This window comes from Engystomops pustulosus, chromosome 3, assembly GCF_040894005.1.
Source record: "Engystomops pustulosus chromosome 3, aEngPut4.maternal, whole genome shotgun sequence".
In the NCBI taxonomy this organism is placed as follows: domain Eukaryota; kingdom Metazoa; phylum Chordata; class Amphibia; order Anura; family Leptodactylidae; genus Engystomops; species Engystomops pustulosus.
This window is the reverse complement of record NC_092413.1, coordinates 80,740,218-80,755,680: the sequence shown is the minus strand read 5'-3', so window position 1 is coordinate 80,755,680 and position 15,463 is coordinate 80,740,218.

Below are 15,463 nucleotides of genomic sequence, written 5' to 3'. Positions count from 1 at the left end.
CCCCTGTAGTATACAGCCAGCCTGCCCCCTGTAGTATACAGCCAGCCTGCCCCCTGTAGTATAGAGCCAGTTCCCCACAGTACACAGCCAGTCTGCCCCCAGTAGTATACAGCCAGCCCAGCTTGCCCCCTGCAGTATACAGCCAGCCTAGCCTGCCCCCTGCAGTATACAGCCAGCCTAGCCTGCCCCCTGCAGTATACACCCAGCCAAGCCTGTCCCCTGTAGTATACTGCCAGCCCAGCCTGCCCCCTGTAGTATACAGCTAGCCCAGCCCTCAGTAGTATATAGCCCAGCCAGCACTTAAAAAATAATAAACTTATATACTCAACCTCCGGTGGCCCCAATGCGCAGCGTGGTTTCCCGATGTCAGCGCAAATCCTCTTCTGGCTTTCCCATGGCTCCTCTTTGGTCTTCTGTAACAGCCTTCAGGGCGTGGCCAAGTTTTCTGGTGGCAGGTGCATACTATGACACAGCCGCTGCTGACGTCATAGTATGCGCCTGCCGGGAGATAACATGGCCGCGCCCTGCAGGCTGTACCAGAAGAAAGAGGAGCCGCGCTGACATCAGGGAGCCGCGCTGCGCATCAGGGCCGCCGGAGGGTGTGTATATAAGTTTATTATTTTTATTGACTCGTGTATAAGCCGAGGTGAGGTTTTTCAGCACATTTTTTGGCATCTAAAAAATTATAAAAACCTGCAACATCCAGATCAGCACCATCTTCTGTCCGCAAAATGTGACTTAGGGGGCGTTGACTTTCCCTCTGTATGTTTGTGGGAACTGTGGCTAATGTTGCTGGTTGTATGGGGACTGATTGCACCACACCCAGTTTCTCTGCAGCTCAGCTCTGGTCCGGTCCAGCAGCAGTTAAAGGGGTTGTCCACTTTCAGCAAAAATGGTTTGTGAAAGGAAAAGTAATAACACACTAATATAATAGACTAATAGGAGCCATGTGATACTAACGGCTCCTGCACCTTCATGTTCTTCACATGACCATAGTCATTGGAAGTAAACATAGAAGCTTTCTATAGTAGGACAGCAAGCAGAGATCTAGAAAACCATGAGTAATTGATACAGAAAATATATTGGAAAATTGTATAACTTTTACTTAGACAAACCACATCAATTATTTGCTGAAAGTGGACAACCCTTTTAACTTGCTGTGATGCACCGACCTCTGCTCCAGTCACCTGGGATGGAGGCTCGTTTACAAACTTTATATATTCCATTTACATTGCTTTTAATTCCTAATGCAACATCTCCCACCAGGGCCTAGCCTTTTCTTGGGGTCAGGAGGCAGCCGAGTCCCAGAATACCGCAGTGGCTGACGATTGCGGCCTCGGGCGCACTGATGTCATGGTGCTTAGTATGGGGATCGGAGGGCTGTCCTACAGCCTGGAAGGTCTCCAGAAGGTGGTGTGTGCAAGAAATATGGAGGGAGAGGCTGATGTACTGGTTCAACCCCTGAGTGTCTGTAAGATAGGTCCCTGGGTTATGGATGGGGAAGCCCATGGAGGTAGAGAGCCATATCCAGGGATCAGACAGAGGCAAAGTTGTGCAAATTAACTCATGGTAATTTATTTAACAGGAAGCAGGCAACGGGCCTAAACAGTCAACAACAGATCTGGTACTGGAGTGGTCATGGAGAGTGGTCCTCAGGAATTGTGCACCAGTCTGGTAGTAGATGCAGGCTGGGATGGAGCTGTGTCCAAGCTGTGGAAGCTGCAGCTCTAGTTAGAGTCTCCCGACTCTGGTCCTGGGATTGGGTTCTGTTTCAGTACTGAAGATGTACTGAACACTGTCTCTCTCTTCACTCTGTCCATGTGCTGAGAGCATTGTGCTAAGACCATGAGGTCTGGACTAAGAGGCCTGTGCTTCCACTGCACAGGGGTTTTATTCTTCCCCTGATCAGGTGGTAGCACCTCTCCAATCCCACTCCAGTTTCCAATACACACACACATAATTGGATAACATTCTGTCCAGGCAGAGGCTACTGCTGCAGATTAACTGAGATCTCCCTGCATTATCCCTTGAATTGATCAAGCTCACTGTATGGATCCTGACAGGTAAAGGGCATTATTCACAACTACCCCCTTGCCTACAAGTTGGCAGGGGTGTTGCATAACCCATAGGTAATTGAAACAGCCACCAACAGCTCGGATATGGACCAGATGGGAAGGAAACCAAAGCTGGCCAGTAGAATATGCACTTTAGGGTACGTGCTGGCTATGTGCAGTGTAGGGGAGACAAATCGCCCACGGTCCTGGCTACATGCATCGGGGTTTTGTGTTGGACTGGGTACATAAAAATGAGGACTGTACAGTTGGTAGCTAATGCCCTTAAACCAACTGCTTGTTAAGGAAAGGTGTGGTGTTATGTGCTGTAATCCACTCCTTGCACCAAGGTCTGAAAATTTATCTAAAGACACGTCACATAGGTGGCATCATTAAACACATAAATGGTACTTACTTACAATACATACAGTATACCTGCCGACTGACGGTCTTACCCTGGTGCATGAGGTCTAGGTGTCAGTGTTTAAATACCCCTGCAGTTTACAGAAGCCACACAAAAAGCTTCGGTTTGAGACGTAAGCCTGCGGGCAGGATTTGACAAATACAGATACAAAGATGGTCCGACACAGTCTTGGCTACATGCCTGCAAAGGCAAACAAAAAGTTTACATGCAAACTGACATATGGTTTAAACACCATACAGTAGTTGTGCAAACATATAAATCACATTGGCTTTAACTGCCCAATGTGTACTTAGCGTTAAACGTTACATAACTTTACTGGAAGCATGGTTACTTTGAGTAGCGGATGTGCAATGTCCATTACCTAAAAAGAAAGGCATCAAGTGCAAATATATAGTAACATTTTCCTTGAATTAGCCGTTCTCACTGATCGCCTGACACTCAAGGGCGGGACCACGGCCTCTAGGATGTTGGCTTCTCCAGCTGGTGGATCCATAGGACCCATCAGCACAGACAGACACAAAAACAAATAAATAGGCGCTTGGCCTAGCGCCCTTTCAGCCTCCAACTCTTCCCGAGCGGGTTATTACTCCATTGGAACAGAGTCACTGGAGGGTCACCCCTCACTGGAATCTTGGGTTCTCCTATCTCCTCAGCCACTTCGTCAGCCACGGAAGACCTGTGAGAACCTACCACACTCGCCACCGGAGAGGCCACTGGGGTATTTCCTTGGACCAGGCCCGGTCCATGAATAGCAATGGGGCCTGTGCTCACAATGACAGTGGACGGGGCACTCACATGGGTCACCGCAGGCTGGGGAGTATCTGGAAGCTGCAGCCAGGAATCCTCGCTGCTGATCAAAGCAGCAGACTTGGCCTGTGGTCCGGTTGTTTTGGACCCAGACGCCCTCTTTTACCGGCCTGCCACAAAATGGACAGAGACAGTTCTTTTGCAGGGTTTAACCTCCTGGGTGCTGGAGCAGCGCTCCACAGCATGTGGCGATGAAAAAATACAGTTTATGTTGTAGAACACAGTCCCTTGGGCCTTAACCCAGATGGCAACAGGGTTAGGCATCACATTCTTTTTGTAAAAGTTTATAGTGCCAGTATAATGCACAGAAGTATATATCCTGTTTGTGATGCCACTTGCAACATCCCCCACCCGGGCCTAGTCTTTTCTTGGGGCCCAGAATACCATAGTGGCTGGCGATTGTGGCCTAGGTTGCTTGGTATGGGGACCGGAGGGCTGTCCTACAGCCTGGCAGGTCTCCAGCAGGTGGTGTGTGCAAGAAATATGGAGGAAGAGGCTCATGTACTTTATTACCTACATCAATCTAAATCGTTTCAACTTAACTTTTACTTATGATTATGGAGGTACCTCAATCTCATTTTTGGATGTCCTCCTGAAGGGGGATCCTGCCACAGGTATCAAACACTAGTTTATTTCGAAAATCTACCAGTGGTGACACTATCCTGAGGGCTGAGAGCTGCCATCCCAGGCACACCACCCGCAATCTACCTATTGGTGAGTACGTCAGAGCTAAACGTGCATCCTCTGACGAAACAGCCTATAATCGGGAAAGTCACAATATTACGACTTGTCTTAAACAAAGAGGGTATACTACAGCCATATGTGACCTTGCTAAACGCATTGCAAGCATTAAACCTCGGCCAACAAAACTACATCTTATCGAAAACATAGATATAAGGCATTTTTTAGTACACAGTACTCACTACAATATACTAATGTAATTGATATTATTAAAAAACATCTGCCCATTTCATAATGCGATGATGTACTCAAACAAATTTTGTCGCAGTGCATATCCTGTGTTTCCAGACTGACACCTACCTTGGCATCAGTACTATCCCCCAATGTCTTCTTGGACAATACACATATCCCCACTTGGATCCATTACAAGGGCAGTTTTTGTTGTGGGGGCAGCAGATGTGATATCTGCAAATTTATGATTAAAACAACAAACTTTTCCTCTTTGGCCAATGAACATAAATACAAGATATTAAGATACATGAACTGTGAATCTACTTTTGTGGTTTATCAAGCGGAATGCTCACTGTTCCGGCTACAGTATGTGGGGTGCACCTTTAGAAAATTCAAGGACCGCATATCTGAGCATATTACTGGTGCCAACCCCAGAACTGTGTCGAGCACACGTAGCATTACCGGTTTGTCCAAGCATTTCTGAGATAAACATGCTGGCAACATGTCCTTATTAAAATTAACGGCCATAGATCATATACCGAATAATATAAAAGGAGGTGACAGAATTAAAACTAGAGATGAGTGAGCACTAAAATGCTCGAGTGCTCGTTATTCAAGTCGAACTTTTTCCCATGCTTGAGTGCTCGTTTCGAAGAACGAACCCCATTGAAGTCAATGGGAGATTCGAGCATTTTTCAAGGGGACCAAGGCTCTGCACAGGGAAGCTTGGCCAAAAACCTGGAAACCTCAGAAAATGATGAAACAGCAGGGGCAGCATGCATGAATGCCTCTGAGGCTGCCTAATTGCACCATTATGCCAAAATTATGGGCAACAGCATGGCGATGACAGAGTGACTGAGTGAGGCGAGATAGTATCTAAAACACCCAATAATTGACCCTGACACTATAGGGGACGGCATGCGGAGGCAGCAGCAGCGGCAGGCTAGAGAGTGGCATGGCAACATACCCCAAATGGACTCAGGCTTCAAACCAATTAAAAAAATTCCTTTTGGCGAGGATAACGTGTAGCACTGTACGTATCAGTATTTGGCCTGGTTATGGCGGCAGAGAGGAACCAAAGGAGGTGAGCAAGAAGTGCTGAAATGATTTCCTATGTGAACAAAAGGTTGACGATATATATAGAGTAATTAACACAGCATGGCGGCGACAGAGTGACCAAGTTCCATAACGTATCTGGTGAAACACCCAAAAAATTAGCCTGACACAGCTCGTTTGCTAAGTGACGACATGTGGAGGCAACTATAGAGACGACTTTTGGAGGCAGCTATGGAGACGACTTTTGGAGGCAGCTATGGAGACGACTTTTGGAGGCAGCTATGGAGACGACTTTTGGAGGCAGCTATGGAGACGACTTTTGGAGGCAGCTACGGAGACGACTTTTGGAGGCAGCTACGGAGACGACTTTTGGAGGCAGCTACGGAGATGACTTTTGGAGGCAGCTATGGAGATGACTTTTGGAGGCAGCTATGGAGACGACTTTTGGAGGCAGCTATGGAGACAACATGTGGAGGCAGCTAAGGAGACGACATGTGGACGCAGCTAAGGAGACGACATGTGGAGGCTGCTATGGAGACGACATGTGGAGGCTGCTATGGAGACGACGTGTGGAGGCATGTGGGGGGGGGGGGGCACGCACTCAGTCATACAGCTTTGCATCCATTGTCAAAATGAGTGACCCATATAAAACACCAGAAAATCACAGCCCAATTGTAGCCCTAACAAGGGCTGTTGGGTTCTTGTAGAATCACTCCTGCCTAACACTAATCTAATAGAACACCCTAACGCTATCCCTGACCAGCAGCAGTTCTATCCCTAACGGCATCCAGGCAGAGAATGATCCGAGCACTGCGGGCAGTGGCTAGTACATTCCAGGGTCACCTGATCAGGCCAGCCAACCACTGCTATCGACATGTAAGTGTACCACGTGATGCTGGGTGTACTGCAGAGTCTCCTGGCTTGTGATTGGCTCTGTTTCTGGCCGCCAAAAATCAAAACGGCGGGAGATGCCATTTTCTTGATCTGGCGAAATATTCCGACCATTAAGCTCGGACGAGTATGTTCGCTCATCTCTAATTAAAACGCTACATACTAAGGAAGCCAAGTGGATTTTGTCCCTGGGCAGGTTTGAACTTAAGAAATGATCTGATGTACATATATTAATTCGTTTTGTTTCCTCCCCCTCTTACCTTGGGTATTTTTCTTGATTACAGCTTTGCTCTTTTGTTTCTTTTATATTTGATTTACACATGTGTCATTTGATTGTACCTGCATATACTTAAATTATGACCATACTAGTAATATTGTATTATGTTGTACTTACTTGTTTCCTTCTCCATGCCACTAATCTTGGAGTTGTTGCCTGCAGCTGATCTTGTGGGGTGGTCCTCTTTTTCCCATAAGACTACCTGCCATTCAGGGGCGGACTGGGAATTTAAAATGGCCCTGGAAAAAAATATAAAAGTGGCCCCATCTTATTGGCAGAGTCAAAACAAGTGGGTGTGGTCAGATAATGTGGGTGGAGTTATAACAGACAAATTGTTGGTAGATGGCCTTAATGCAAAACGAGAACATCTTTTGCTAGTAAGTGAATCTAATGTGCAAAGAATGTGACCTGTCGATCAGTAAATTATGCCTTAATTACCTTTCCCCTGTGCCATACATGTAGAATTCAGAGAAAAAATATATTGATACTGCCTCCTATGTACAGGAATAATGCTACAATAACACATTTAGAATAACACATTCAATCCTGCCTTCTATATACAAAATAAAACTACTACAATACCTTCTCCCATATACAAGCCAACTACTATAATACTGCCCCCTATGTACAAGAATATAACTACTATAATACTGCCCCCTATGTACAAGGATATAACTACTATAATACTGTCCCCTATGTACAGGAATACAACTACCATAATACTGCCCCTATGTACAGGAATATAGCTACTATAATACTGCCCCCTATGTACAAGGATATAACTACTATAATACTGCCCCCAATGCACAGGAATATAACTACTATAATACTGCCCCCTATGTACAAGGATATAATTACTATAATACTGCCCCCTATGTACAAGGATATAACTACTATAATACTGCCCCTATGTACAGGAATATAACTACTATAATACTGCCCCCTATGTACAGGAATATAACTACTATAATACTGCCCCCTGTGTACAAGAATATAACTACTATAATACTGTCCCCTATGTACAGGAATATAACTACTATAATACTGCCTCCTTTGTAAAGAATATAACTACTATAATACTGCCCCCCTATGTACAGGAATATAACTACTATAATACTGCTCCCTATGTACAAGGATATAACTACTATAATACTGCCCCCTATGTACAGGAATATAACTACTATAATACTGTCCCCTATGTACAGGAATATAACTACTATAATACTGCCCCCTATGTAAAGAATATAACTACTATAATACTGCCCCCCTATGTACAGGAATATAACTACTATAATACTGCCCCCTATGTACAGGAATATAAATACTATAATACTGTCCCCTATGTACAGGAATATAACTACTATAATACTGTCCCCTATGTACAGGAATATAACTACTATAATACTGCCCCCTATGTACAGGAATATAACTACTATAATACTGCCCCCTATGTACAGGAATATAACTACTATAATACTGCCCCCTATGTACAAAAATATAACTACTATAATACTTCCCCCTATGTACAAGAATATAACTACTATAATACTTCCCCCTATGTACAAGAATATAACTACTATAATACTGCACCCTATGTACAGGAATATAACTACTATAATTCTGCCCCCTATGTACAAGGATATAACTACTATAATACTGCCCCTGGAGCTTCATGGAGGCAGGCAACCTGACATCTGGTAGCGGAGTGTATACACAGACGCAGAAGCAGCGGAGCTGCACTGCGTCTGTGTACTAATCAATAGTACCTGCATCGTACGATGCAGGTACTATAGATTATGTTAAAAGTTTTAGGGAGTGCGGACCGGCCCTGCACCAGCTCCGGACCGGCCCAAGACTGGCCCAGGACCGACCGGCCCACCAGGAAAATTCCCGGTGGGTACAATGGCCAGTCCGCCCCTGCTGCCATTTTTCCTTCCCACTGGTATGAATAAGGACCTTGTCTTTTAGGTTCTGAAACTTGTCACCTTTGTCTCTCTTTTTTACCATGTGACCACATCTTTTAATGGCTTTTCAATTTTGTTGTTTTCCATTTCATTTTGGCCTGTTGCCGATGGTAATTTTTCTGTAAGTTTTCATTTTACCTATAGTCTCTGGGACCGAACGGAACTTTCCATTGTGGCACGGCAATCACTGGAGCTGCGGACACCCTTTTTTCTTTTTCCTTTTTGCAGGCTCATGTACTGGTTCTCCCTGGGGCAACCCCTGTGTGTCAGTAAGATAGGTCCCTGGGTAATGGATTGGGGAGCCCGTGGTGGTAGACCGCCGTATCCAGGGACCAGACAGAGGCAACGTTGTGGTTGTGGAGAGTGGTGCTCAGGAATAGTGCACTAGCCTGGTAGTAGATGCAGGCTGGGAAAATTTGGATGGAGCTGTGTCCAAACTGTGGAACCTGCAGCTCTGGTGAGAGTCTCCTGACTCTGGTCCTGGGATTGGGTTCTGTTTCAGTACTGAAGGTGTACTGAACACTGTCTCTCTCTTCACTCCTTCTGTCCTTGTGCTGAGAGCATGGGCTAAGACCATGAGGTCTGGACCAATAGGCCTATGCCTTATTCTCCCCTTGATCAGGTGGTAGCACCTCTCCAATCATACTCCAGTTTACAATACAGCCACATAATTTGATAACATTCTACACCCACTTAACAATTGCCTGTCCAGGCAGAGGCTACAGCTGCAGATTAACCGAGATCTCCCTGCATTATCCCTTGGGTGAGTGGAACAAGCTCACTATATGGATCCTGACAGGTAGAGGGCCTTATTCGAAGCTACCCCCTTGCCTACACGTTGATATGTTGCTGGTGCACCTAGCATTTCAGAGTTTGATGAATTTTCCCAATTCTGTTTCAGGCTTGCAGATTCTGTTTTTGTTGAATATCAGATAAGCAGGAGTTATGTTACATCAATTACATAGGGTACCTATAGAATCCAAAATGGCTTATTTGCTGGAGGGGTAAATAAGTCTATTTTAATGAAGAAACACTACAACATTGACTAGATGTATAGGCACTTCATTTTGGGTCTCTCATATTAAGAGTGACTTATTTCCCCCTCTGGATAATAAGCCATTTTAGATTTTATGGGTCATGTCCCTATCTATGAGGATGCTGAGGACAGAACATGGCAGCAGACTGCTGAATACTCCTATGTTTATAACAGCATTGTCTTGAAGCACACCCATACCGGATGAGCAGATTCAATGCAGCCTCTCCCACCTTGTACTCTGCACTGTAAGTGCAGTGCAGATAAGCTAGTAACTCTTAGTTCTAGTAACCCTTAGTTCATACTAATGATTTCTACCACGTATTACATGTTCCATGCTACTCCATGTGATGGAAGCTGCCAGGCTAGTTACTTTGTGCATCCTCTATGCAAACTATACAGTGTTCATTGGATTTGCTTGTAGGAATCACACCGGATTTGCTGCCAAATAACTTTGAGAGATAACACAAGGCATCTTGGAAACTGTGGGGAAACTAATTGGACTCAGCTTGAGGGCAGATATAAAAATAGCTTAGTCTCTGCCCACTTCACCTCTGGTGAGAGAGATTTTGGTCAAACACCTTCAGAGCAGAAAAATGCCAGAACTTTGTAAAGAAAATGGCGAGTGACACAATATGGGCATTGTTATTCTTGTTCAAAAGGGGAATCACATATCATAATTGGTGAAATCACTATAACTTTACAGTAACACTTTAAGAATCTCCATCAGCAGCAATTTTAAAAGTCTCCATATCCTGTAGTTTTGCTTATAAAGAGTTTGAACTTGAAATTGCATTTGCGTTGTCAATGATTGCCAGGATAGTTTGTAAAATCATTTTTTTCTAACTTTCCATATTACATTTTAAATGGATATCCTGTCTACAAGGCTGTATATAAGTACTGGAAATACTGAATAATGTGTTAGTAGTGCAGCCTTGCTGGCATGTGTGACTTCCAGTGAGTCTCTACTTTCCATTTTTTATTAAATAAGTCTTTTTAATGCTTTGTTTGTGTAAAACAAATGAACCCTTATTTTCCTCCTCATGCTCGCTTAAACTCCCTTTCTGATTTCTTCATGTAAATATATGTCAGTAGGAAATAAATAATCTTTACATCATGGCTTAAATTCATCCACCAGTTTGGATGCTGTTATTGCATGTGATTTATTATCGCATAGTATCATTTATCATAGACAGTATTCTCATTAGGGTGGTGTCTACAAACAGAATAGGAAATTATGAACATCATTTTCATTTTTCTATAGACATGATGTATTACAGAAGATGCTGGACAGTGGCGGGGTGTGACATGAGCACAAGGGATTGGTGGAATTAGGATGGGATTAAATGCGCGCTTAATGGAAAATAATAGTTTACATTTGTAGGCTAGTTATTGTAAATAGAGTCCTTCAAAAGTAAATGTTTTGAACTTGACAGAGTATTAGTATTTATAAATAAACTAGAGGGGCTTTTTAAATTTCTTACCGTTTTGAAAAATACTTTGAAATGGCGCAAATTATTTTTTTCCCCAATTTCACAGCATTTGGAATTTTTTGGTCACTTCCCAGTAAATGTTAAATACCGTCACTTAGAAGTGCAATTTGTTACGCAGAACAACCCACACACATAAAAAAGTTAAAGATTTCTGAATGTGGGGAGTGAAAAATGGAAACACAAAAACAATAAAGGGCCTAGTGGTTAAGGGGTTAAAAAGTATAAAGAAATTGTATATGATAATAGGAAGAAATGGGAGAAGGTTTGGAACAAAGGTAAGTTCCAAGGATTATGAATATATTTTAGTATAAGTAGTGAAAATGTTAAAAATTGGAGTGTCATGGGTGCCGGTTTGCGGGGCTCAATTTTTCCCCTTGGTGTGCCCCAGTGCCCCTTGGTCTGGTCCTTACGCACATGTCCTCGTTCCTGTCTACGGTCCGGCGGCCATGCATGCGCTGACTTTATTGCCGCTGGCCACTTCCCAGAGTCCTTTATATTCCAGCCTCTCCCAACACATCCTGCCGGATCTTCGTGCTCTATGCCATTGAAAAATCTTGTATCCTTGCCTAGTGCCTGTTGATTTCCCGTTGTGACCCTGGTTCCGTGTTTGACTTTGATCCAGTTCTGCCTGCCTTGACCTGTTGCTACGTCCCCGACTCTGATCCAGTGCTGCCCGTCCTGACCTCCTGCCTGCCCCCAACTATGATTTTGCCTAACACCCTCTATAATCAGCCTCAAGTAAAAGTGGGCTTTTCTTCCACCTATTACCCACAGTCTAATGGTCAAGTTGAAAGAGTTAACCAGACTCTAGGCTGCTAGACGACTGGTCCACTCTGTTGCCATGGACTGAGTTTTCCTATAACTCCCTGGATTCTGCTTCTGCTGGCTCTGCTCCATTCTTCATCAACTATGGTCTGCACTTACGTCCTCCTCTTCCTCTACCTCTGTCCTTGGACGTTCCTGCAGTGGAGGAGTTGCTACAGGATCTGAAGTCCATTTGGGAGCAGACTCATCTTTCCTTACTACAGGCTTCTGCTCGAACCAAGCTTCAAGAGGATAAGAAACGCAGACCTCCTCCCATCTTCGTCCCAGGTGACATAGTTCAGTTGTCCTCCAGGGTTTCCAGGGTCTTTTCGAAGTGGTCAGGCGCATCAACCCTGTGGCTTACAAGCTGCACCTTCCTCCCACCATGCACATCCCGAACTCCTTCCACATATCTATACTCAAACCTGTCATCCGGAACCGCTTCTCCCAGCAAGTTCCTGCTCCTGGGACTGACTCCACGATTAGACATGGGCGAATTTATCGAAATTCGATTCGACCCGGTTTGCCGAATTTTGAGAGAAAATTTCATTCAAACCTACATTCACATGCCAGGTGCGGGTGCATGGAGAGTGCTCATGGGCTAAGCCCTCTCCAGCCGGTAAGTCTTTGCTGCATATCTCTGGTGTTAAACCGGCGACTTCAATAAGTTGGTGGCGCATGGGCACCGCCATCTTGCCAAAGATCGCCGCTCCCCATGACATCATCGCAGAGTGGTGATCTATCGCCATGACAGCCTCGGGTCTTCCGAAGACTCGATTCAACCCCTTCATTTCAATGTGCGCTCAGCACATTGTAATGAATGAGGGAAAACCCCCATATACTTCCATAATGTAGTATGGCAGTATATGATAGTATCGATCAGACAACCTAGGGTTAAAGTACCCTAGGGAGTCTGAAAAATAGTAAAAAAATAGTTTAAAAAAAGTATAATAAAAAACCAAAAAATTTAAATCACCCCCCTTTCCCTAGAACTGATATAAAAATAAATACACAGTAAAAATCATAAACACATTAGCTATACCCGCATCTGAAAATGACCGATCTATCAAAATATGATTATGGTTTTTCACTGTGTTTAACCCCGTAACGGAAAATAGCCACCCAAAGTCAAAAATGTCACTTTTTGTGATTTTGAACAATATAAAAAATTCAATAAGAAGTGATCAAAAGGTTGTACAGTCTTTAAAATGATAGCAAAAACGTCATCAAAAGTCGTAAACAATGACACCACCCAAAGCTCCGTACACCAAAGTATAAAAAAGTTATTAGCACCAGAATATGGCAAAATAATTTTTTTACCAGCCATACAGTGAGGAACACTACCACCAATACAGTGAGGAACACTACCTCCATACAGTGAAGAACACTACCGCCGTACAGTGAGGAACACTACCTTCATACAGTGAGGAACACTACCGCCATACAGTGAGGAACACTACCGCCATACAGTGAGGAACACTACCCCCATACAGTGAGGGACACTACCCCCATACAGTGCGGGACACTACCCCATACAGTGAGGAACACTACCCCCATACAGTGAGGAACACTACCCCCATACAGTGAGGAACACTACCTCCATACAGTGAGGAATACTACCCCCATACAGTGAGGAATACTGGCTAGGCCTGTGACTTGAGTCTCACTATTCCTCTGTATGGTAGCTATGACCATCTGTACCATAGCCACTTTAATTAAAGGGAACCTGTCACCAGGGACCCCATTTTCACTAAAGACAGGTTGCAGAAGCCCATTAGAGCTGCATTGAGAATCTGCCTTCCTGCTTCCTCTAAGCATTTGCATTACAATATAACTGTGTGTTATAACTTATCTTGTTCCCTGACAAAATCCTCTGCTAAGTCCCAGGGATTGGCTTTGGTTTGGATGCATTTTATAAAACATGTGACTTGTCGGTGCTTTGCACTCCTGAGCTCTCAGCCCCCACGTCTGGGCCCTTGTACAGAATTTTGCAATGCAGCTTTAATAGAATTCTGCAACCTGTCTTTATTGAAATTGAGGTCACAATCACATCAATCAGAATAAATCACTGGTACTTTTTTTGCTTTTACAAATCAGCACCCATTTATTGATTCAGATATAATTCATACTCTAGCCATTCCTGTATCATTTCCAAATATCTATACACAATTGGGAAGATTTATTAAAAGTGTATAAAAGTAAGACAATTAGACTAAGTAAGTGCACAGTTAGGCACTCTAATGCTGAATGAGATTTATTAAAATGTCTGATGGTCTGGCTACACTAACTTTACATGTCCTGTTTGCTAAGTTTGCACCATAAAAATGCACCAAAATTCTGGTGCATTTGTATAAGTTTTGGTCATGCTCCTTTACCCTAGAAGCCTGGCCCCTTTCCACAGGCCACACCACTTTTCTTATACTAGGCAAGTGTCTAAACCCTTGACAAATCTGGCATAAAGCATTGTAGACAGTTTTTTGGTGAACGTAACTGATCTTCAACTGTATTTTTTAGCTAAGGCTACATTCACACACATGTATGGGGTACGTATATACGGCCGACGTATATGCGGCCGATATACGTCCCCCATACACTTCTATGGGCTCACAGCCCTGTACGGGAGCAGTACGTTGCAGCACACGTGCGGCACCATACCGCTCCGTAGCCCGGGAAAAGATAGGACATGTCCCATCTTTTACCGTGATACGGCGCGGTGCGATGTATCTTCCTATGGAGCGCCGATGTATTCCCGCCGTACAGTAGTAGTAGTAGTTCATACATTGTGTGAATGTAGCCTAAGATATAGCATGAACATCTCAAGAGGGAGAGAAAAAAAAGAGGATCCGATAGCCAACACTGTTCACACCATAACACATTTGGCAGACAAATAGCAGGAGACTAGGCGTTAGGGAAGTCCAACATGAACATCTGTAAACCAGACTCCAAGATCAAGGCGCCCGTACCTTTTCTTATTTTATTAACTCTTCTAGTAGGTACATACCCCTGTTTACTGTTTATTTTCTCTCTCAGGTCCACAGCCTGGGGCCAAATATTTATGGTCTAGCCTAAAAACTGTAATGTTTCAGAACTTCTTTATAGTCAGTGGGATCTGTCAGGATCTATTGGTGCCCATCATGATAGAACAAAAAATTGGATGAGTGCCAGAAATGAGAACAAAGCCCAGGTTCTATCTCTGACAGGTTAGGTCAGGAGGAGGTGTAACATGGCCAAAGTGGTTTACTATACCCAATTGTATAAATGATGAAGTGACAGCATTGGGAACATTGTACAGTATGTTCATGTAGCTGGTGACTCACTTATCTTTTTGCCTGAGAAGAAGTTTTCAAGCTTCTATAAAACACTCAACACTACTATATAAGGACTATCGTCAACTCACCTAAGTATTTTAGTTTAGCATTTACAACTTATTTCCATTGATTTCAAGGACATTCTTTCTAGCAGCACATTATAGTTGCAAAGTTTTTTTCCCTTTTCTTTTTCACAGAATTTTCCTTACACTAGATGCAGTATAATGAGTTTCCACCTTCAGGAAATAACTGAGGTCTTGGAAAGACACTGTACATTTCTCAGTGAAACATGAAGCTTCTCAGCCCAGACAACAAGCGCTGCTTGCATTAATCCAACCTGCCTATAAACACCATTCCTTCTGTGACAGTCAGCTGGTCGGATTCATTTGGGGTCAATTAAATTGCCACATTTATTATACTGCAAACCATAACTAACTTCTTGC